Source organism: Excalfactoria chinensis, chromosome 3, assembly GCF_039878825.1.
Source record: "Excalfactoria chinensis isolate bCotChi1 chromosome 3, bCotChi1.hap2, whole genome shotgun sequence".
Lineage (NCBI taxonomy): Eukaryota > Metazoa > Chordata > Aves > Galliformes > Phasianidae > Excalfactoria > Excalfactoria chinensis.
Genome location: NC_092827.1, coordinates 68,262,936 through 68,286,882, shown reverse-complemented (window position 1 = coordinate 68,286,882; position 23,947 = coordinate 68,262,936). Strand labels below are relative to the sequence as shown.

The window sequence follows — 23,947 nt, the reverse complement described above, 5'->3', positions numbered from 1 at the left end:
AACAACTAAGAAAAAAAACCTGCCGGAAACCAAACTGTTCTTCATGGACTCCCTGCAAGTCACCTTTGGGTCACCATGAAAACTCACTCAGCTGGAAATCCAAGTAGATGTCAACGTATTTGTTGCATTTGTGTATGAAAGTCTAATAATTTATATTGATTAAATAATAACTTCTGTTTTAGTATTTCTGCATACTTTGTTACAGCATGAAGTCTTTTGCATTGCATAATTCATGTATAAAGGGGATACCACATTTGAGTTTTCTTGCTTTGGTGGTGAAATTAGTGTCTCTTTCCATGGACTAGATCTAGAGATGCTAAAATTCAAATCTTTTCTGTTTTATGTATAAACAGATTCTTCTTTATCTGTGTCCTCTTTGTTACGAGGAAGTAATCTATTGCAATTGTTTATTTGTTGTGTTTTTAAAAACTTAAGCAATCATTAGGTAGCCCTTTGTAAAGTCCTTGAGTATCTTTTACATGTGGCTTATTGATAAGCTTGTGATCTTTCTGCATGTTGCTTAAACAATATATCCTATTAGCTAGGATTTAATAGTGCTTATGGCAGTTTGTTCATCATCTGTCTTGGTTCTAATCCAGGCTTTTAGCATGATTTCAAAGCATCTGTATAATCAAGTTGCAGTGTTATCTTTCCAATGGGAGGATTAGAGGAATGAAAAAAGTGGCTGGATTGTCAGGCTCAAAAAGTTTACAATCAGTTCATACTTTGCCCAGAGACCAGTTATAAGTGGTTGGGGGTCTGTCTTGTTTACTACCCTTATCAGTGACATAGAAGAGGAAATTAAACCTGTCCTCATCAAATTAGAATGTGACATCTCATTATAGAAGTTGTTGATGTGGTCAAGAACAGTGCTATATGACTTAGGAAGGCTGGAGGAATGGCCTATAATAAACATTGTGGCCTTCAACAAGGATAAATGTAAGGTCGTATGTCTGGGGTGGGGGTTGTAGAATCTCTTGCAATAGTACATGCTGGGGGCTGCCTGCCTGGGAAATAGGTTTGCTGAGGACAGGAGTCAACGTGCCTGTGTTCTGTGAGACTTACCATGCAGATTGCTCTGAAAGTAATGCCTCCTATTTTATTTCTGTGGAAACCACAATGGATACTTTGAGCACAATAACACTACTTGAAAGAGTAAATTCTCAGCTACAAAATACCGGTGTGAATTCAGTGCTTTGAGCAGGCAGTTGAATTCGATGATGTGCCAAAGTGCATTCTAATGTGAGTTATTCCATATAATACCACATTCATTGATGATAGTTGGCCTGATAATTGAGAATTGTAGTTGACGTTCAATATGTGATTGATTATCAATATAGTGATATTGTGTTTGTGCTTCATCTATTGCAGTACAGAGTATTCCTCTGTTATGATATTGGAAAGATTATTATTTAAGCCTAAGAAAAAGTCTTTTGGATTTACATTGTAGGTTCTTTGTTTAAACCAATTGACAAAAATTCCCAAAGAAATTATTGGCAGATGAAATATTTTATAGCTGTAATCCATAACAAAAGAATAGGCATTTAAAGACAATGGCGTCATACCAGGTTTTGCTTCAGATATATGTTGCTAACCTTGTCACTGAATTCTAAAACATGATTAGCAGTACTAGAATTTGAATGTGTGAACATCTGTTGAACTACTCGATTGGATTTCTTCCAAAAAGATTGTTTTACTGTTAAAGAGCAGGACAGTCTGATTTTGAAATTGGCTCTTAGCCTGTTAAGCTGAATTTATATCTCTCTTGTGTTGATTACTGCTTTTATTATTGTCAAACTTCTAATAATCTATACTGAAGTTATCTGCACTTCTTTTCGAAAATGGTGTGATAAATCAGAGTTTAAAAATCCAAAATAAAGCGTTCAGCTCTGAAAGCAGCTGCTACCTGTTTCTTCTTACCTTTAGTCTTACCTCTTAGGTTCATTAACCATAAAGAAAAGCCAGGAGTACCTCAGAAGATTGAGTCGATTTCTGTTCTTGCTCATCCAACTCCACAGTAGTTTACTTTAAAATATTTCTGTGCTTACCAACGCATGAAATAGACCTTTAGAACTGTTTGGGTATTTGTATGCTTGAGTTTTTTAAAAACCATCAAGAATTTATATAACATTTAGCTTCATTATGAAAGAGAATGTAAATGTGTGATGATTTAAGCAAAACAAACAGGAAAGGGAATGGAAAGAATTTCCTTTAGTGTAAATCTCCTTTATGTTGAGATAATCCTGATAGTGCTTCTCAGTTGGCAGAAGGTTACAGATTCACTGCTGATGAGGTTTTCCTTAAGATGGGAAGGAATTTTGTCCACTTTCTGGAAAGGATGTGGAGAAACTCAGCTTTATGTCCTTTTGAGTCACATTTTCAACAAAAGGAATCGAAACTTTAGTTTGATAAAATTGTAAGATCTCAAAAATTGTTGAATTTTAGGGCTGATGATAAGTGCAGATGGGCAGGCCTTGCCTGGAACTTCCTTTATCCCAAACTCAAGTATTTGCATCAGTATTAATTTTATTACTTTATTAAACAACTGGATCATTGATCTCTTTAATAAACCAGTTCCTTTCAGTTTTGGTTCGCTGATATTGCCTGTGTTGTGGTGTTTTTTGTGTTGGTTTTTTTTTCCTTTTCTGATCTCATGTGTCATAGAAGGTTGTTCCAAGGACTTCCTTTACTGAGGACTAGAATTTTTTTTTTCTGAGCTGTATGTGAATGATATGCTGAGATTGAAGGTTCTGTTCTCAGAAATTGTCTGCAAAGGTCACCTAGTCCAACTCCCCTTCGATGAATTGGTATACCCACAGCTTGATCATGGTGTTCAGAGCCCTGTCCAGCCTGATGTTGGATGTCTCCAAGGATGGGGTATCCACTGCCTGTCTGGACTGCTTGTCCCAGTGCCTCATCACCCTTATTGTAAAAAATGAGGAGAAAAAAAAAGAAAACACAAACTTCTGCCTAATCTAATTCTCCCTTCTTTTGGTTTGAAATGATTTTCCCTTGTCCTGTCACAACAGTCTCTGCTAAAGTGTCTGTCCTCTTCTTTCTCATAGTCCCCTTTAGATACTGAAAGGCTATCAGGTCTCCTTGGAGCCTTCTCTTCTCTGGGCTGAACAGCTCCAGCTCTCTCAGCCTGTCCTCATAGGAAGGGTGTTCCATCCTTTGGAATGTTTTTGTGGCAGCCCTTTGCATGTGCTCCAGTAGGTCCATGTCTCACCTATACTGAGGACTCCACATCTCAGTGCAGTACTCCAGTTGAGACCTTACCTGTACAGAGCAGGGGGGCAGGATCACCTCCCTCACCCTGCTGGCCACGCTTCTTTTGATGCATCCCAGGATATGGTTGGCTTTTTGTAGTATGGGCACATTACTAACTCATGTCTAGCTTGCTATCCACAAGTATGCCCAAGTCCTTTTCAGGTTTTTTATTTTCTGTTATGCCTAAGAGGAATTTAAGCTGTATTATATGAAGAAATATCTGTGGCAAATAAGGTGGCACTGAAGCATGATTTCTACTGGAAATATTGTGCAGTTTTGTGTTCTTGTTGAGTACAATGTCATGGTTATGCTTTCTGGTGTTCTGATGAGCTATCAGACTGAAAAATTCTCCTTTCATTCTTCAATGAAAAACTTTGCATGCAAAAGTGAAATGAAATTATTCCGCAGATCTCACTTTGTTCTTCTTAGTAACATTTTCACCTTCCTTCACAGTGTGGCTGCTTTCCAACTGTGTTATATTCAGATTTCATGAGTAACTTCCACTTAGTGTCAAGGCCATTATTGAAAGTATGAAGCCAGTCTTAGTTCATTATTGACATTTGGCTACATCTAATGAGCTATTTTATTTCTAGCATTTTTCAGGATGGTGTATTTTCTCTTGTACTGTTTTCAGTATGCCACTGTGCCAGGTACTTTCTTTGTCCCAGGTTGTATGAACAGTCTTCTTGGTTTTATTTTAATTCCACTGATGAGTTGATGTAGGGAAATCATGTTGCTTTGCAGAGCTCACAGGATCAAAGCTGAAGCAGTAGTATTCATGAATGTATCAATGTATGCAAACCATATGGCATACATATAGGATAGTGACAGTACAGTAGTTTAAAATACAGTAGTAGCAGTATGGCATGCTACTTTGCTCTTCGGTTGTGTGGCACTGTTTGTTTTTAAGTTTTGCTTTGTGTTTTTGTTTTTCAGTTTCAGTGTGAGGTTTAGAGTGCGTGTGGGGGAAAGGTGTCCCCTAAGCCAACCCTCTCCTCATTTGTCTTTGTTTTTCTCCTCATTAAGGCAGTATGTCTGTCTTCTAAATTACTAACCAGAGAAATCAGATGTCTATATAGTAGTGTTTTTTTTCCTGAGTGCTTTTTTTTTTCTTGCTTTTGCTTGCTGTGGTAGGTTGACTCACATTCGCATAGCTGATTATGTACCAGTGTTTTTGTTACAAACACCAAAATAAGCATGTGGCTTCCTATATTTGCTTTATATTGATCTCTGTACTGATTTTGTTTGTGGTTGTTCATTTTAACTTGAATCATCGTTCAGTTCTACTGAAGTTCATAGAACATATGGAATTGTTGTAAAAAAATAGTAATTTGTTAAAGTTTCCTGATGATATCTGATTAAGCTTTTGGTGATAGACTTTGTTTTATTGGTTATACTAGTCTTCAAGTCTAACTTTTTTCCTCTCTGTATTTGTGATGAGCAAACTGTTGTCCTTAAGTAACTGCTTCTCCAACCTCAAGGGTCAGTTTTCTCTCCTGGTGGATATCCTGAAAAATCTATGTTCTTTATTATTTATTTCTTACAAGCGCATTGTGAAAGAGTAGTGCAGTGTTGTAGGTAACTTGTTATTTTCTTTCATCTGCTCCAGATATGAAGAAAAATATCAATCAGAAAAAAAGTAGAAGTGGAAATACAGAGAAGCCAAAGTGTTGAGCATTTTGGAAACAGGTTTTGCTAAGTGAGGCTTTCATGCCAACTGTTCAAAACTGTTAAAGCAATTTGTGCCCTGTTATTGGATCTTGAGTAGAATGGTGCTGCATTGCCAAAAGTCTAATGACTAAAGTGACATCAGAAGACTTAATATTTGTGGTCTATCCCCTACTTTGTTGTTCCAAGAGGACAAAATCAAATACTCAGGATGGACTGAAAATTGTTACAATTTCGTGTCTACCGACATAATTATATGATCATGGATAATAAAGTGATCTACTTTTTTTACTGTGGACTTTTTCTGGAGATGAGGAAGGGATTCCTGCTCTTGATACAGCTAGATACCATTCAGTGCTGTTATGGCTTCCTGGCCTTAAGGCATTGCTCTAAATGAGCTGATGCACTTTTCAGACCGGTATAGCAAATCATATATATGTGATGTAGTAGGAAAATCTAACCTAAAATAATGTTGTTTCAGTGTTAAGTATAGTAGATTTTTCTCACCATTTAATTTTTTTCTTAAAATTTAAAAAACTAAACAAAAAACTGTGACAAAAGCAGATAAAACCTGTGGAAATAATGATCATCTTATGTGTTCTGTTGAAATGGAAGTGACTGTTAAGATGTGCCAAAATATAATTAAAGATTTGGAGGGTACCTCTGCTAATTCAGCATTTTACTTAATAAAAACTGCTTTCTTTTGTTTTGTTTTTTTTTTTTCAAACTGCCACATCATGTCACTTCTGCTCTTTCAAGGTTAGGACTGTTGTCCTTCAGGATTTGCCAGTGTTGAAGGAAGGGTTACTACTGGAGTGGGCTCTTGGAGCAATTGCATGCCATTCACTTGAACTTCAAAAAGAATTATGGAAATACATTGAAGGCAAGACCTCAGATGTATGAGCATTTTAACAATGGAAAAGTGGATTTTCTTTATGCTTTGTTTTGGAATTATATCTAATAAGTTATATATTTTTAGCTTCCATTGTACAAGTTTGAGAGAGGTCCTAATCTACCAGTAGTCTTTCTTAGAACATTGCAAGAGAACTATAATGTTTGATCAGATACCAAATGTGTTTTAAGGTACTTAGAACTTTTCAGAACGTATGTCTACCCACCACCATGCATCCACATGCTCACTTTAGCCATTAATTGTTGTTATTTCCAACAGTGTCTTTTTGTGTTACTATTTCTTTTGCCCACCCCCCTACCTTTGTGTATGAGTTTGAAATTCTGGAGATCAGGATGTATGATGGAATTTGAAGAAATTTTCATTTATTGGAAAGTTTTGGTTAAGGAGAAAAGGTAGAGAATGGTTGGGTGGAAGTTATGGGGTAGAACTGTGTCCTTCTGTTCAGCTATTGATGACTTAAGGAAATAGCTGTCAGTCAGACCTATACTTTCCAATTATTCCCCAGGAAACTCTTTTCTTCACCTCCTCTTTGAAGCAGGAACTTTGGCACACACTTGCTTTATTTTGCTTTCAAATTGTTTTATTTAACCATAGTGTTTTTGCTCTTAGGTTTGCTTCTACCCTCCCCCCAAGAAACTAGTAATTCAAAGTCAGCTCAAATCCTAATGGGATTACTTACTTGGGAATAAACTGATAGTAACTATTGTACTGAGCCTTTTGGAAACAGTGGCTTCAAAAACGCTGAAACAAAATTGCAACTAATTACCGGTAGCTCAGATGATTTATAGCAACAATATAAAAACTCTTACAGTTGAACTGACCGCAGTAAGACCTTGCAGTTGTGAGATGTTATGGAACATCAAACTTCAGCTTTTAATTAAATGTTTATGACCTTCAACCTTTTTGGCAATAGATTAAGAAAAATTCTGTTTAGAACACATTTTTTTTTTCTTAAATACAATAACATCATTTCCACTCTAATACTTTTCTTCTCCCACATAATCTTTCCTTGTACAATAAAGCTCTTCATGGCCTTTACTCCATGCTCTGTTCTGCCTCCTACACCCTTCTATTGACTGCCATTATCCACTTGTGGAATAACAAAATCACTTTTCTTTGTTTATTAAGTGTAGGCCTGTGGAGCACCAGCATAGTTCACTCTAACCCTGGAAATGTTACTGTACCCAGAGGGGCAGAGTGTGTTGTTCCTCTAACCAGAGGCTGGAGGCAGAACGTACATCCTATTGAAAGATGGCTGACTCTCAGTTCATACCTCCTTGGAAAGCGTATACCCAGATTTGCTTCCTGGCTGCTCATGCCTGTAAGGTTTCATTTTTACTTCTGCAAGGGGACATGCTTTCAGCCCCACATTAGGCCAAAAGCACAAGTTACTCATTGACTTCTGGCAAATGAATGAGATTACTTATCTTGCAGTGTCTTGTATGGGAATAGTACAGTATCTTATCTAAGGAAATTCAGAGCAGAGTGAGATTTCTTGTTGGTTTTGAATTCTTTCCTGTGATGCAGGTGTTTTTTTTTTTTGTGGTTTTTTTTTTTTTTTTTTTTTTTTTTTTTTCATTAATAGACAATGGTTTCTACTCTGTCCTTTCATGCTAGTTAGACTTGAATGTTTTTCTCTCTCCTCAGTTTGAGGGAAAGTCAGTCTATAGAACACAAAGATACTGGTCTTGTTTGTTTGTTCCTAACTCAGTGGATTTTCAGTGCCTGAATACATTCCAAACTACAAATCTTAGCCTTTTTGTTTGTTTGGTACCTTCAGGATTAGCAAGCTTTATCATGTAGTATTGCAACTGTTGAGTCACAGCCTTGAACCACTGATTGAACACCTGGGGAAAGGACCTGGTCAGCCCTGGGAGCCCAGGTGAAGGCAATTCAGCTGCGTGACCAGAAGGGATGGAGCCTGGCTGCATCTCTCTTAGACCTCATTTCAGGGCTGGCTGCCACTGGGGAAGGGTCTCTTCCAGGAGATCCCTCTATTGTGGAGTTTTCCCTGTGAGCCTAGATTTTTAGAGACAGGTGAGCACTTTTTCTTTGTAATGCCTTTGTGTTGTGCTAGTCCCTTTGTTACTGTATCTCCTGTATTGCCATTCCACTATGTTGGTCTTTTTGACTGTTATATGCATATATGAAATAGTAAAGTCTGGCACTCAGGTATGATGGTGATTAAAACCTTTCGAGTCCTTTCCAACTTGGGATATCTGATATTCTATGCCAAGTCTGCCAAGTAACATTTAAACTAAGCTTTCAGACGCAAGGTTTGGGATTTTTGAAACCAGAAGATAAGCCTAATGACCTTCATTTGTTCCTTCCATCTCTGGATATTCTGTGATTCTAAGCACCTCGGATTCTGCATGTCGTGAGTATCTCATAATTTGACCAAAGGGTTTTATGTCCTGTAGAACTAGATTTTTTTCTTAACACCTTGCATGGTGTGTACAGTCAATACAAAGACTTGGGACCTCTGGAAGCTTTAATAGAGGATCCTTGTTAATTCACTTTTCTTTTTTCCTCCCTCCTGTGTGACTACTGTAGCCACTAGCATGTTTTTCTGTAACATCTTTATGATCAAAGTTGAGCAACTTGCAAAGCACTAGCAGGTGGAGAAAGTAGGTTAAAAAAGATCGCATCATCTTATTAGAGTAGTTAATAATATTTGCAGTCAAGTAAGAATCTGTAAGTTTGTCTCATCAAACAGTGATTTCTCTCAATGAATTGGTGGGCTTAAGGTCCTCATTTGTTTGGCTCTCCATACTTGAATGCATCAATGAAAAATGGATATTTTTTGCCTTTATGATGATCTTAAATGCAGGGAGAATGAGGAGGCCAAGTGAATGGAAGCATGTATTTATTAAGAATAACTTCCATACATAGAAATGTTTTCAAAATGCTCTCATTTTATTGTTAAATTAAAAGAATAATTATTTGGAGGGGAAAAAAACCCTCAAGTTTATTTTTTATGTATAAATTGCTATACTCATTTGTTATGTGTTTTTGTTTTGGTTTTTTTTTTTGTTTCCCTTCTTATATCAAAAGAATCTCCTTCATGTCTGTCTGCCTGTTCTTTGACTAGGTCAGACTGAGTTGTAGGTCTAAAATTTTGTCAGCATTGATATTTTTGAGCAGAAAGACATACAAAGCAAGCTTGAGGTTTGCTAATTTTTGTTGTTGTTGTTCACAAGTACTTTTCCATTACTATATCAAGAGCAATTTATGACAAAATAACTTATTAATATCAGAGTTCACAAGTGGGTAACTTGGCTGGCCAGTCTAACTGGCCTAACCCTATGGTCTCAATGGAACAAAAAAAGATCTGCCTGAAAACTGACTGCTATCTTTTGTAATGGCGTGAAATAAATAAAAGCCCTACAAAGTGAGCCTGTCTTTGTATGGAACTGTCACAGTTCCACAGAGCTGATACAGATTCTTTTCACCTGTGACTTTCAGTACAATAGAATCAAAGTCTGGGTGTAAACTTACTCCTTCCTGTTGCACTTGTCTTATTTTTGTTTCCCTAAAACATTTCTGATGCCTAAAAGGTTATCTTTCATCTTTCCCTTCATAGTCTCAAGGTCCAGAATCCTGATTTCTTTTTCCCCTGTGTTTGCATAGAAAAGTTCACTGATAGTTTTTCAGTATCCCTTGGATTTAGAAATCAGCATTGGATACTGCATTTCACCTGTTTTGGGGAATAAAAAAAGTCATGTCAGACAAAAATATTGTGTCCTCCTCATACTCTGAAATATAATGTATGTTCTTTTTTGTTCTTCTTGTAGTCCATACATCTTTAAAGTACACTAAGTTTAAAAAAAATACTTCTTGTACCTGTTTTGTTTTAAAATGTGAGTTGTTTAGGAACTGTCTAGCTGATAATCATGACAGACAATTAATACAAATAACGTTATTAGAAGAGGAATGTAAGGCCAGATGATATTTAAGGTACTTAGATCTAATGACTGGTTAAGTGTGTGCATCATGGTTGTACGGTTGTCTCAAGCACTTTTTAAATGCCACTCAGTCTCATTCTTAACATTCTTGCAGTGTAGTTAGAATTTCTTGGGAAGAACCTTCTACTAAATAGGCAATAAAATGCAACAGAAGCCACTGTTGGGTTTGGGATAGGCTGAGTAAATGTGTGTGTACATGCTTGTGCACATAGCAGATATACAGAAAGAGAAAACCTGTGACTGGCAGTTTCATTGTCTGTTCCATGCATAAACCAAGAAAGTAAAACCCTCTTAGAACTGAAGTGGATCACTTTGTTCTTTCAGTGATGTTGGGTTTGCAACTGAACAGAAAAAAACAGGTTACCATTGGCCTGTAGAATTGGCTTAATACAAGGTGTTGTTGTTGGGTTTTGTTTTATTTTATTTTATTTTTATGCATCTTGTTACACTTTAAAACTGTTAGAATGTCATTGACACAAAAATGGGATTACTATTTAAGGCAATTGATATTTATTATTTAAATTGTGGAGTTCTTTTGGATGCTGGATATCTATGTGTGGAAATGGTGGATCACTTGACAGCTATGTTTTGTTGCTCTTTATTGCAGTTTTTGGATCTGAATATAATGTCAATAATGTCCTTAGTGGGTGTAAGTTGTTATACAAGTGCATCACTGAGCTAAAGCTGTGTGGCTGCACACAAAGTAACTGAATTGCGAGGCACTCTGAGGCTGTTTTATTCCAATCTTCTTCCTAATAGCAACTGAAACTTTGTAATAGAATGGTTTGTTTTGGTTTAGATTTGACTCAGTGGCTGAGATAAAGGCTGTGTATTTCCAGAATTTTGGCAGCTTTGAAAGCTTGCTTCAGGTCAGGTTAAATTCCTTGTAATTAATGAATATTTTTAATGAGTCCGAAGACTGTGTTCACTAGACTGGAGGTCAGCGTACTAAATGAGTACTTTAAAGGCAGAAGATGGGGAATGATGTTGGTGCCAAATCTACAGAGTGCTGTTCAGTCTGAACTACTTAGCAGAATGCAAGGAGGTGCAAAGCCTTGCTGATTGCTGAACTCTGCCCAAAAATGTGGAGCATGGACAGTCTTTTGGCAAACTTTTATTTTTAAGCATCTCGTAGGCGGCTATTGCTCCTGTTTCACAAATACTCAATAGCCGTAACTGCTTCACAGTGAAGGCCATTTGTTTAAGTTCAGAAGCAGATGGCCTCTTTAAAAATACAAACCCAGAGAATATTTTAACTGAAGATGGAACGAAAATAACTGTATATGGCACATGGCAATGTGAAACTGTCAATTCTTGCTAATTATTCAGTAATTTAAATGTGTTGTGTGGTTTTTTTTATGTCCCTTTGACAATGGAGTCTGTGAAAATCCTTGTTAAATAAGGTCTTCACATATCTCTTGGTAAATGTGAATCTTTACCTGTAGATAAGATTCACTATGTAGATCCAATTTCTGTAAAACACAAGGTTAACGCTGAATTTTCTTGCATTGTTTTCTTTCTGTAGTTCTATAGTGTCTGATTTTCATACAGTACTTAGGTTGCTCTGAAAGTAATGCCTCCTGCTTCGATGGGAACCTCAACAGATGCAAAGACTACAACCACACTATTTAATAGAGCAAATTCTCTAATAACAATGCACTATTTTTCAATGTAGTCACCACTGTTAGCCAGTTCATGTGGATGAGTTGATCAATATGCCCTGTTTCGTGGTGTGATGGCTGTGCACAGCCATCTGGAATGTGACTTGTCTTTCACATTGCTGTTGTCCCTGCTGAAATGTACCACCAACCACCTCAGTGTACCAGTGTCCAGTGTTAGATCACCGTAAGTGTTCAGCAAGTGCAGTTGAAAGTGGGTGTAGATTTTCTGCATGGAGAAATTCAGTGCCACACCTTCACTTTGTGATGCACTTTTGTGTCAGATGCTGTTTGGTTAGGCTGCTTCTCTGTCACCTGGTAACAAAGTGAAGTGGAATTGTTGGAGGGAAGATTCAATCTCTACTGCTTTACCCGCAGTATCTGCCTGTGATGTTGTAGTCCAACATAATAAAACAGGAGACATTACTTTCAAACTATCTCTTGTAGATAATGAAAAATTCCACGATTCTGCAAATTTGCTTTGTTGTGTTTATTAAAACTGCTTGTGAATGAACCATCTTTGCAGCTATATCAGGGATGAGAAAATTAGCTAAATCAAAATGTCTTGTACTAAAACATGTGGAAAGTGCCATATAGGTTCTTTTTTTGTCTGGCAAATAGAATAGGTGCTAGACTGTAATGTAAGTATATAAATATAGGGCCTTAGTTATGATGGGAATCTTAAACACTTAGTAAAGATGTTTTTTATCAAAGTAATTGCAGAAGAATTCATTTCCATTTGTATGTGTGTATATATAGTAATGTATTATGATTCCAATCTCACTGTTAAGTTTACACTTTTATGGGCTTCACTTTTTTTTTTTTTTAATGCAGAATAACTACTGTAGTTGAAAACATCTTGCATTGCAACTTCCATAAGTATTATTCCTCCCAGTTTGCCTGTTGGGTGGAATTGTGGTGACTTCTATCTTTGTTGTCACTGACAATAGACTCACCATGTAGCTAAAATCTGCCACCAAAATGGTGATCTGTGGGATATGAGTTAATGTTATTTAGGGGCTGGAACTTTTTGATTGATTTCAAGACAGTCAATCTGAATGTGAAAGAGAGTCTTTTTGTTAGAGTGCATTATTGTGTATTTCTCAGCTCAGATCTCTGCAGTCCATAGAAGAGTGATTATTAATTCCTTATGTTTTATGGTATGTTTTCCTTATATATTCCACTGTACTTTGCACTCAGTGTGTGCCCCTTTAATCTGGCTTATTCCATTCTACTGTTATTCCATGTAATTGAATGCTGACTATAAAAAGCAATGGCTGTAAATTATGAGACTCATATTCTTGGAATGAATTTGATGACCAGTTATGCTATTTTTGTCTCTATGCTTCAAAGGGAAGTGGGAGACATTTAAATGCAATTGGAGGCATTGTCTGTATTTTCAGTGTTGGATCGCAGAATTAAGGTTGAAAGAGGGCTGTACAGAATTTTGAGTGGGCTTTTCAATCAAATGTACAAGTGTCTATGGAAAGTGTTATGATGTTATATTTGTGTTGACTGAAAAAATGATGAAATCAATTACTAAATGTAGTGAACTAAGTGTTGGTTTTTTTAAATACCCATATTATTATTGTCCACTAAAATAACTAGGAGGTATATTAAATATTTTGATGTTAAATATCCATTGTTGTTCCCCACAGTTCAGGGGAGATGTTGAGGAAGTGGAAAGCATCAGCAGCTTGGGTAGTAGCTCCACTGCTTGGAGTGCATGACCTGTCACAAGATATTGACAGAGCTAGACTTGATTTTTCCTGACAAAGCAACAACTAGTAGGTGACCTGAGAGCATCACACAGGTACTAGAAGGGCAGTTACAAAAACAATAGTGTGTAGTTTTTCTCCACAGTACCAGATGGGTCAGTTACCATAGACTGTGATTTGGTAGGGCTCCCGTTAGACATGAGGAAGAACACTACTGGAAGGGAAGTGTAGCCCAGGATTTGGCTGCCTGGAGAAGCTGTTGAATTTTACATTTTTAGAGATATTCAAGACTCAGTGAAACAAAGCCATACCTGACCTTTTCTAGTGCTGATGACAGCTTTGCTCTGAGCAGGAGTATGACTTCTTGAGGTCTCTTATAACCATCACTGTCATGATTCTATGATCCATACTCAAAAACGTACAGTTAAACTTGCTTCATCCCTGGTAGATTTGTTGAGGTTTCAGCTCCCTGGTTGGGTTGTGTTATTGGTTGTGTTGCCACTAGAGCAGTGGTACCAACTTTTAAGAACGCATCTACATCCAATTAGGTTTTTGCTCATGCTCTATTCACTATCTTTTATTACCACATTCTAGAGTGACTGTGGCTCATTTTTATTTGAAAAAGCAAGCAACACTGCCAAGAAGGCATATTGTACACACAGTGAGGCGTTATTCCCAAAGCTCTAATCCTGTTTATGAGAGAAAATAACACTACAAAGGAAAAATCCTCTCCACTGATAATATTTGAAGTCTGCCCTACTTCTCGCTGTTGAAGAAAACAGCTGATAAAGATTTATTTATTTATTTATTCTTTGCATCACATGGAGAGGGGCAAAACAAAACAAAGCGCCAAACAAAAGTTACGGGCAAAATATTGAGCAGTCTTATGGGAACAGCATGAAGTTCTTCAAAATTTGAAATTTTAAAATTTTCTGTGTGAATGTTGTAAACTTAACTAAATTTCTGTTGTGAATAGCGTGTTTCTTTTATGACTTTTCGAATGATTCCTGCATCTTTGCTTTTTCTAAGCACTTACTCAGCATCAGTAGCTTTCCATTCCACTTATCTTCAATAGAAAATTATCAATGCTACTTCATCTTTATAGTTGACTTACTTCATCTACTTACTTGATTATGGATGTAGTCAGTGATTTCTGCCTTGTGTAGTAACTTCAGTTCAGGCTGATAATTTGTCTATATCATTAAAATTTTAAGCATTTACACTTTTGTATTTTGTCATTTCTTTTTTCTGTTTAGTGGGTATCAAAAGTACTGCTAATCTCTCATTGTGAAACTCGTGTTGCTCAGTGCAGGACATTAAAAGCCCCTTTTTGTTTGTACAAGGGTGGCATGTTAAAAATGTAGATTGTAAAGATTTAGCTCTATTACTTTTTAATGAAGAGGAATAAATTGACAACATATAATGTATTGTATATAGGAAAGCATATAGTGATGTGATGGGTTATTTGTGATAAAGATCATTTTAGCATAGCGCACAGACCATTTGCTTGTTGAAAAGGAGTTTCAGAAGGCAGAGCTTTCTCTAGCTTACTTTTTCTGTTTTTCTGATCAATAACACTTTTGAGTTTTGAAGAACTCTTCCAAGTTCAAGCAGGGCTAATTGATTTTCCTTCTTCTTCAGGAGAAGGATAGAGTTGCTCTTGAGTGTATATCGGAAAATTAGCATGTCCTAAAGGTGAACCTATTTATGTTCCGAAGAGTACTGTCCACCTTACATCACTTATCTAATGAGTGCTCTTTACTTTCCATCTCAGAAAGGATTATCTGAAATTATAGGTAGCTCAGCAGGTCCCATAGACAGTTCTTCTCATCAGTCAATCTGAGACTTAAGTAGTCTAAAGCAGAATGGATATCACTTTTCAAGTACTACTGTGTAATTAATTACATCTAATTAGCAAATCTTTCCTTAAGTATTCAGACTGCAGAGATGTAATTTGTTTCCCCAACTGATCACGTTGCTTTCCATTTCAAGCTGAACTGTGTCATGTTGTTTTTAACAAGCTCTGAGTAACTGTATGTTTTAATGAAAATGTTTTGGTTTAACATGTGGATCACACTGTTTCACCTTCAAATTGTGTTTGGTCTACCTAGTCCTTATAGTTGGCTTCCTGTTACATTGAACTGTGAAATGGCATTTGGGGTGGTGTTGTCTGGTTATCTGAATTTTGTACCTTGTTCAGCAGTCAGCTACATGTCCAGAGTTGAGCACTGCATCCACGTAGGTGGGAGATCATATAGTTCCTTCAGTGAATACACAGTCACTGTTCCATAGAACTAGGAGCAATATTTACTGTGATCAGAACGTTCTGAGTTGGAAGGAACCCAAAAGGATCTAGATTCTGACTCCATGTAGCACACCCCAAAATTCAAGCCCTATATTTGAAAATGTTCTCCAAGTGCTGCTCGAACTCTAGCAGCTTGGTGCCCAGTACCATCACCATCTTGGTGAAAAAGTTTTTCCTAACCTCACCTGCCCCTTCCCTGACAAGACACCCTTGCCTAAATCTTCCCAACCGGCCCTAAAATTGGAGCCTTGGAGAATTCCACTAGTGATGAGCCTCCAGCCTGATGTAAGGCTGTCTATTATCACCCTTTGAGCCTCATTTATCGGCCAATCATTCACCCATCATGTTATCTTTTTGTCTAGCTACATGCTGGACACTTTGTCCAGAAGGATTCTGTGTGGCAGCAAAAAACTGCTGAAATTCAAAAAGATTTGATCAGCTGGCTTCCTTTGGTCAACTAGGTGGGTAACCTTGTCAAAAAAAAAAGAGATTAAATTCATTAAACAGAACCTTCAAATCCTGTATCCACGTCACTGATGAAAACATTAAAGAGGACTATCCATAAAATAGAGCTCTGTGGAATCCCACTAATCACTGTCCACCATTTACTGTAACCAAATGGGTCTGTAGCTGATGAACTTTAGCCAGCCTGGGTCAAATAAAGTACCTTTTACGTAGTTAGTGATAGTGTTAACTCCCAAGATTTCTTTTCAAATGGAATGGTAAACCGCTACATTATTAATCATTGTCTGCTTGGCTGTTTTTTGAATTGCATTTTGCACACCTTGATGTGCAATAGAGAATTACTGATCTTAGAATGTAACTCTTACTAGAACAGGTTTAAGTATTTTAGAAACTCGCAAGCACGTGTAAACTGAGTTATCAGTTGTCTTGAGCCAACATGAGTTATTTTTCCTTTTTTTCCATGACTTCTTTGATGCTTAGTTATGCTTGATTCAAGATAGTGCTTGAGAAGAAACTCTAGATGGAGAGTATCAGCTTGAGTTGTAAATAGACTTCAACTTGCAACCAGAATTGGTATTACTGAAGCCTGTAAATTAAGGGAGTGTTGTTTGTGGCTTTTAATTTTTATTTTTTTAATGGTCAGAGATGGCCAGGATCCTGATTTGTGTTTGTCTGGGAAGCATGAAATCAAGAAAAATTATGGATTCAGAGGAAAAGCCTTGTTCATATGTCAGCATAAAAAAAAATATAACTAAAAAGTGGTGTCCCAAACCAGGCTTTTTTCAAATTTAAAAGCATAGGTACTAGCTTGTGCAGCTACTAAGTTCCCAAGCCTTGAGAAAATGTTTTATTTGATAGTATTATAACAGGAGCTGCATGGAAAAAGGAAAGGTAAGGGTGGAGTTTTGGGAGAGCAGGAATGCAAAACAAAGCAAGTGAATGCTTAATCAGGATTATTAGTTGTATGTTTGGGTCCGTGCATTTCTTACGTTTCACTGTCTAAACCTTGGTGACTCTTACTATTGTGTCCCATTAACCAGAGCTGAGAGAGAAGAAAGCACACTATGGATCCTACTTATGGCTTGTTCATTTCTTATTTTTGTTTTGTTTCTCAGTGAGGCATGCTGCTTATTCTTCTGATTTGTTTCTTGGTCTGTGTTCCAAAAAGAAGCAGCGTGTTTTCTTTCTGAAACGAAGAATTACAATAGATTTCATGTATGAAACACCTGCACAGTAAGAAATGAAGCAGAACCTTTCAGCTCTTGCTGTTCCACGGTAAGGTTTCTGTTGCCTTTCCTTCCTGTAAACAAAGGCTTAAAGAGTGGGAAATAGGCTGTTTACAGGATATTTTCTGTATGAAAGGAAGGAAAAGTGCCTTTACAGAGATCAACCTATTGTGTTTAGAATATTGGAATTTATATGGAGATAAATTGAGTTTAGCTTTCAGAGGGGAAACAAGCAGGAAAGCACATGTAATCAATTCAGTCTTGACCCTGAGAAGTGCTAGATAACCCCTTTACTTGCTGAAATCAAAGCAGGAGTTAGAACGGGACGCTTCGGTTTAGTCCAAAGTCCTATATGATCATTTTAAGATCTTGATTGGGTATAGGCCGAACTTCAGAATAAAAGGTAAGAGCTTATGGAATGTGAATTTTATTTAAAAATCTGCCACCTCTGAATTACTGTCGCCATTCCTGAAGAAATACCATAATTAGATTGAGAATATGTGCAGTCCACATGTATACTTCAAAGGTTTACTTGACTTGTGATATATGCTAACAGTAATTCTTGCGTGAATCGAGTTGTCCTATTCTTGCTTATGTTTTGAAATTAATTTCTGTGGCTAGTTATTCAGTTTTCATGCATCTTCTCTAGAACCAACAAGAACCTTTTAGCTGGTAAGAATTGTGAATTTTAGGCATTTTAAATATCTCCAAATATTTCAGAATAATCTGGTTATATTGAAATGTCATGTTTCTATATGAGAGCTGCTCTGAAAGTAGTGCCTCTTATTTTATGATGTCGGCCTACAGTGTCAAAGGCAGGTGTTAGTGACATTACAGCACAGGGATTGAACCTTCCCACTGATTTTTCCATTCTGTTTTGTTATCTGACCGATAACAGCAGAGGGGCAGTCTGACTATTCTATGCTAAATGACATCTATCATAGAAATGCATATGAAGCAAAGGTGTGACACTGTATTCCTCTATGAGGAGAAGTTGTACCTGTTGACATTTGATGCATGCTGAAGTCTTCTGGAAAACAAACAGTGGATGTGAGCACAGTGAGGTGGTTGCTTGGTAGTGCATTTCGGCAGTGGTGACAGGCTTGGATGAGGCAAGCCATGTTCTGGATGGCCATGCACAGCTATCACACCAGAAAATGAAGAGCGTCTTGATCAGTTTATCTGTGTAAACTGGCTAAAGGTGGTGACTATGTTGAAAAACAGTGTTATGTTTGTTAGTTTTTTTTGTTAAGCAGAGAATTTGCTCTATCAAATAGTGTTATTGTATTCTATGCATACGTTGTAGTTTGCAATGGAAATAAGTAGGAGGCATTATCTTCAGAGGGACCTGTGTATATAAGCTGAGAGGATAGACAGCAGATTTGCCTAGGAATCCAAGCAGGATAGATATAGTTAATGACAAATTATATCATATGTGTGTTTCCTCTGTTTTATCTATAATTCTTCTACTGTAGTCAGGTGTGTCCACAATACTTCAGACTTGCTATATAGATCAACTCTACAGTGAATGTGCAGTAAGCTGTTATTCTGGATATACTGTATTGCTATGGAGCTTATCCGTATAGTGACCATCTGTATAGTGTTCAGAGCACTTGGAAGCCAACTTTGGAACTGGGCTTTCCTGACCTGGATGCTGTCCATCTAAGCCATTCTTTCTGGACAATCAGTTTCTTCTCTATAGACAAAACATTTTTTAGAGGGGAATAAAACTTTCCAGAAAAAAAATGTCTGGTACTGATGCTCTGCTTTTTCTCTGATAGGAAAATAGGAAGAGAAGATACTAAAAGATTGGGTGTAAATAACACCAGGGGTTCAGGGGAAGATTGTTTTCACATCAGGTTTGAAAAGGAAGGAAGAATTTGTGGTGATTTAATGTCCAGCATTACATGCTTTGTATACTGGCCTTTTTTTTTTTTTTCCTGCTTGTTTTCTGTGTTCTGTCTTGTACCAACTAGTTGTGTTTATGGGAATTTGAGATCAAGATGAGTGTATTTCTAACCTTTGAAAATAGTGTGTGGTATATGGCAAGGCAGCTGTTTGAATGTCTGACCTTTTGCCAAATGGGAATTATAATAAGAATTGGCCTCCTTAAACTTAAAATCTTAAATGACCATTTCTTTGCCTTGTCGCTGACCAAGTTGGCTTCCTCAGTGATGTTCCCTGTGGGAGCAAAGCCTTGGTTTTCAATTCCAGGGGACACTTAGAAAAACAGAAGGAGAGGACTAACAGACATGCAGAACAGATGCATGTATTACTTTGTGGTGGGAAAAAAAATCAATCCTTGGTTGTTCTCTAGGAATAGTGAAATGAGAGATGTCCAGATGTATGACAGTTGTCTTACCCAGAGGATTCTTAAGAAGTCTTTTATTACAAAGATGTCTTAAGGTACACTGAAGAAAATAAGCATGGTTTCCTCTAATTTCTGATTTGCAGTTTCCTAACTTACATGAACTTAAAGGAACTTGTGTTTTGAGTAATTTTTCAATTGCACATCTTCATGCATGTTAGGGCAAGATATTATGAAGAAAGCTCTTAGAATGCTGATAAGACCATGAATTCTTCATACACGTGCCAATTTTTTTCAGTTCTTAATTTCTTTTCTCAGTGCAGTGCTGTTTTCAAACTTGGGATTAAAAATATACCAATATGTGGACAAAGGCTAGTGTTTTCTTGCTTGTCTGTCTCTTGAAAGAGCCATTCAATTCTCTGAAGTTCACTTTATTTTATGGATCAATGGATTCCACGTTCTACACGTAATAAATAGGCAATCACAATTCTTTGTGGCAGGGTGTTTTCAATTTGTTTATTTATTTATTTTTTTTATCTAACATAGAACCCTTAGAGTTGGAAAGGACCATAATACTTAGACTTGTAGTTGACTTAGAATCTTGGAACTCTGTGTGCTTTTTCGTTTTAGACACTATTCTGTAAAATACTGTGTAGAATTATTTTTATCCTTATGGTGGTTGTTTAGTAGAGGAAATAGCATTGCTTCCTGCTGTGTGTTTTCCTTTCTTTCAAAATGAATGTAGCATTGTGTATTTTCAAGCTCAATTTTACTATCTGAGATCATGATAAAATAAACTGCTTTTGAAAGTGTGTTAACACAGATAACATACATAGCTAGATAACCATAATGGTAGATGGTTTTATGTACTGTATCTCTGTATGCTGATCTGAGAGACCTATCTGAAATAGAATCAAACAATGGTCTGGGTTGAAAAGGATCTCAAAGATCATCTAGTTTCAACCCCCCTGCTGTGTGCAGGGTTGCCAACCACTAGACCGGGCTACCCAGAGACACATCCAGACTGGCCTGGACATCAGTCACCCTTTCCCCATCCACTGAAGCCATCCCCTCCTTCATCATAGCAGGCCACCAGATTGGTCAGGCAAAGTCTGCCCTTGGTGGAGCTGTGCTGGCTGTCTTGGATCACCTTTTTATTTTCTATGTGCTCTAACATAGCTTCTAGGAGGATCTGCTCCATGATCTTTTCTGGCACAGAGGTGAGGCTCGTTGGCCTGTAGTTGCCCGAGTCCTCTTTTCTCCCTTTCTTCAAAATGGGAGTTTCTCTTTTTCCAGTCTCTAGGGACAGGATTTTTCAAATATGATGGAGAGCAGCTCAGCAACCACATCAGCCATCTCTTGCAGAACCCTGAGATCAACCCTATGGAGTTATATGTTCAGTTTCATAAGGAGGTCTTGGACTTGTTCTGCTGTTACAGTGAAGTGAAATCTGCTCCCCACACCTTTACCTAGAGGTTCAGGAGGGTCCTCTATAATAATTTTATATATATTTTGTTCTGCTTCTTCCTGAGTTAGCAATATTTCTGTATGTTTGAGGTAGAGTTATATTAGTCATTAGTTTAGACGAATTTGTTAATGTTTAAAGGACTTTCTTTTTGCCTGTAGAATGTGAAGCTTAGAGTGTTAAATGCTCTGTTGTCTGGAATTCATTCCACAGGTTGTAGCAGAATGTTTTTTTAAACTTTGTGGAAAGAACTGACTATTACCTTCCCTCAAAATATTTTATGGAACATAATGAATATTTCTCAGACTAGTAATTGAAAATATTACTGAGTTACTTGCTGTAAAAATACAATTCTATGAATAACTGTGCACCCTTTATCTTGACCGCTGAAGCAGAGCCATAAAGAAACAAGCAGATAGTCCTGCAGCTAGTGGTTTATTACACCTTCATCCTACACTCCTCCCCAGCGAAGCTTTTTGTTCCAATTTATTGCTTAGAACTTGCACAAATAACATCTTTAAATTCTCTGTTATACCACATAAACGTGATATGTGTTGCACTGTGCTGAATTTTTAAGCCATTAGGGTTTATTTATATTGTATTTCCATATGCTATTAGATTCTCACACAAATGTTCACTTCTGAAGTTACTGTGTTGGGCTTTCTGGCTTTATGCCTTAACATCATAAGTGGACGTGTTTGTTTAAGAAACAAATGAACAAATAAAATAACAACCAAGCTGAACCAGTCTTGTTTCACTTGCAGGTATCTCCTTATTACTTAAGTTAGAGAAGAAGAGACTCAAGTAGGCATCCTTTGAGAATCTTTCCAACCAAAGGTAAGCAAGATTTTTAACCCATGACAAATATAGCCCACCTTTTAAGTAAACTGGCAGCTCTGTTTCTGTTTGTCATGATGCTTGGCATCTCAAAATCTGTATTTCTTACAGATTTGTTAAAATGCTTCTTGATACCCTGAAGGGAATTGCTCATAAAGCTCGGCATACAAGTGAAGTTCAGTCTTTTTTAAATCTGTGACTTGGCAGGTTACTTCTCATTAATATGGAAGTATATGATACGATCGCTGAGGCAACAGTTATCATACAGATGTTAAACAGTACTATTGCATTCCTTAATGCACAGGATAAGTGCTTTTTAAGTTTTGGTCATTTGAAAACTCTTAGCCTCGCCTTCCTCTAGAAAAGAGCTCATGTGACCAGCAATGTGACACTCTTCCAGTATATTATACTAGTGTCCTTATAAGGACTGATTAAGCTGTTTGTAGAAAGTTCTGAGCCTACAGTTACCAAAAATTATCTTGGTATGTTCTGTGACAGGAATTATGAGGTGCTGTCATCTTCCTATAGCTCCTAATTCTGCAAGCTCCTTGATCTAGCCTAATTGGATTGCTTATAGCTTTAGCAAGCCGGTTAGCATCATAAATGCTTCATGCTTGCTCAGTACAGTCAGACTGTCATCTAACAAAGATATGCTCCCTACATCACAGTGAGGAAATGAATAATAACTTGCTTGGAGTTTGGACACTTAACCTGACATCGTGTGTAAATGCACACTTACTTCTGAATAAAAACTGCTTTTGTTTTTTTTATGAAACTGGGTACTTTCAACAATATGCAGTCATTTGAGGAATATTCTAATACAAACTTCATCAATTTGATCAAATTAATACCATGTATTATCCTATGGCTTCTCCGGGAATGCTGTGACATGAAGAGGAGTCTGCCTTATCAATATTTTTTTTCAGTGATCGAGTCTAGTGATCTGATCACTGTCAGACATTGGTAAATATGTGTCAAGACTGTTTTTGTTTTGAAGATTGGGATATTGTAGTATTGGTAATGGCAAATAGTAGAAGATACAGTGGGTATAATTGTGTGGGAGTTGAATAAGCATTTCAAGATGGTGCTTAGTTGCTTGTCGTTCAGATGAAGAAAATTAACTTGAAGTAAATGCAGTGATATATATGAAATACTTGGAAAATAGCTCTATAAGTTTCTCATATTGCAGATTGAGAGAGGTAATGGAGGGAGGGAAAAGTAGTCATAGGTGATGTCCCTTGTAGAGAAGAAACAAAATAGCACAAAGCCACAATGTGTCTTGTGGTTCATTCAATTACAAGGCAGTCTAAGGTAGAGCATGTATCAAATGTGTGTATGGGAAATACAAAGTTGAAGGTAGTAACAATTTACAGAATTAAGGTATGCTGTGATATAATTAAAGATTTTATTTTATTTTTTTATAATTCTACATCTTCTGTAAGAGAAAATAACATTGTGAAAAGATTAATTTAAGGGAAGCACTCACAGTTTTGGCGTGTTTGCATTAGCACTGAAGTTAACCTTCAGTGGGTACCGGAGGGAAATGTTATGTACACGTTTCTTCTTTCAGTGTAATGGACTGATTTGGTGGGGCAGCAGGAGGAGATGAGTCCTTCCTATCTCCCTTCTTTCTAACTGAATAATATTAAGAGGATAAGATGAATGTAAAATCAAACAGTGTCAAAAGCAAAAGCAGAGAATCTTTGGGTAATGATTCTGCTTCTAAGACAGCCTCTATAATTTTTTTTAGTATTAGTCTCTTTTTTATTGTATCTCTGTAATGCAAAGCACAAAATAAATAATTGTGTACATTTAGACTTGGGAAAATAAGTAGATACTCTGAGATCAGCCTATTCTAGTTTTTTGATTAATGGTAAAATTGAAATATTGGGTTTTGTACTATTAGGTTAATTTTATGTAAACAAGTTATGTTCTATATAATTATAAGCAAATTGCGTTAAATGATGCCTGACGCTGTGTTCCTTCAAATCTATTTATTTCCTGTATATTCAAGCATCATACTTCTGCAGTAAGATGGTGTTCCACTACGGTTCTCTTCCATACTTTCTGTGTAAGAGATAATTACTGAAGCCAATCAGAAACTTCTGTTCTTACTTTGAATGTTTCTTCCCAGAATATTCTTGTTTTG

General features: G+C 36.9%; 1 protein-coding gene across 5 annotated transcripts in view; it reads left to right on the top strand.

Moving 5' to 3' along the window:
- The window catches only part of SIPA1L2 (signal induced proliferation associated 1 like 2), a 129,029-nt gene that overhangs the window by 7,795 nt on the left and 97,287 nt on the right, over positions 1-23,947 (top strand). For all 5 annotated transcript variants that reach the window (XM_072330964.1, XM_072330963.1, XM_072330962.1 and 2 more), the window contains exon 2: positions 21,726-21,798. The gene's annotated coding sequence lies outside the window, so the exon portion shown is untranslated. The remainder of the gene's footprint in view (positions 1-21,725; positions 21,799-23,947) is intronic.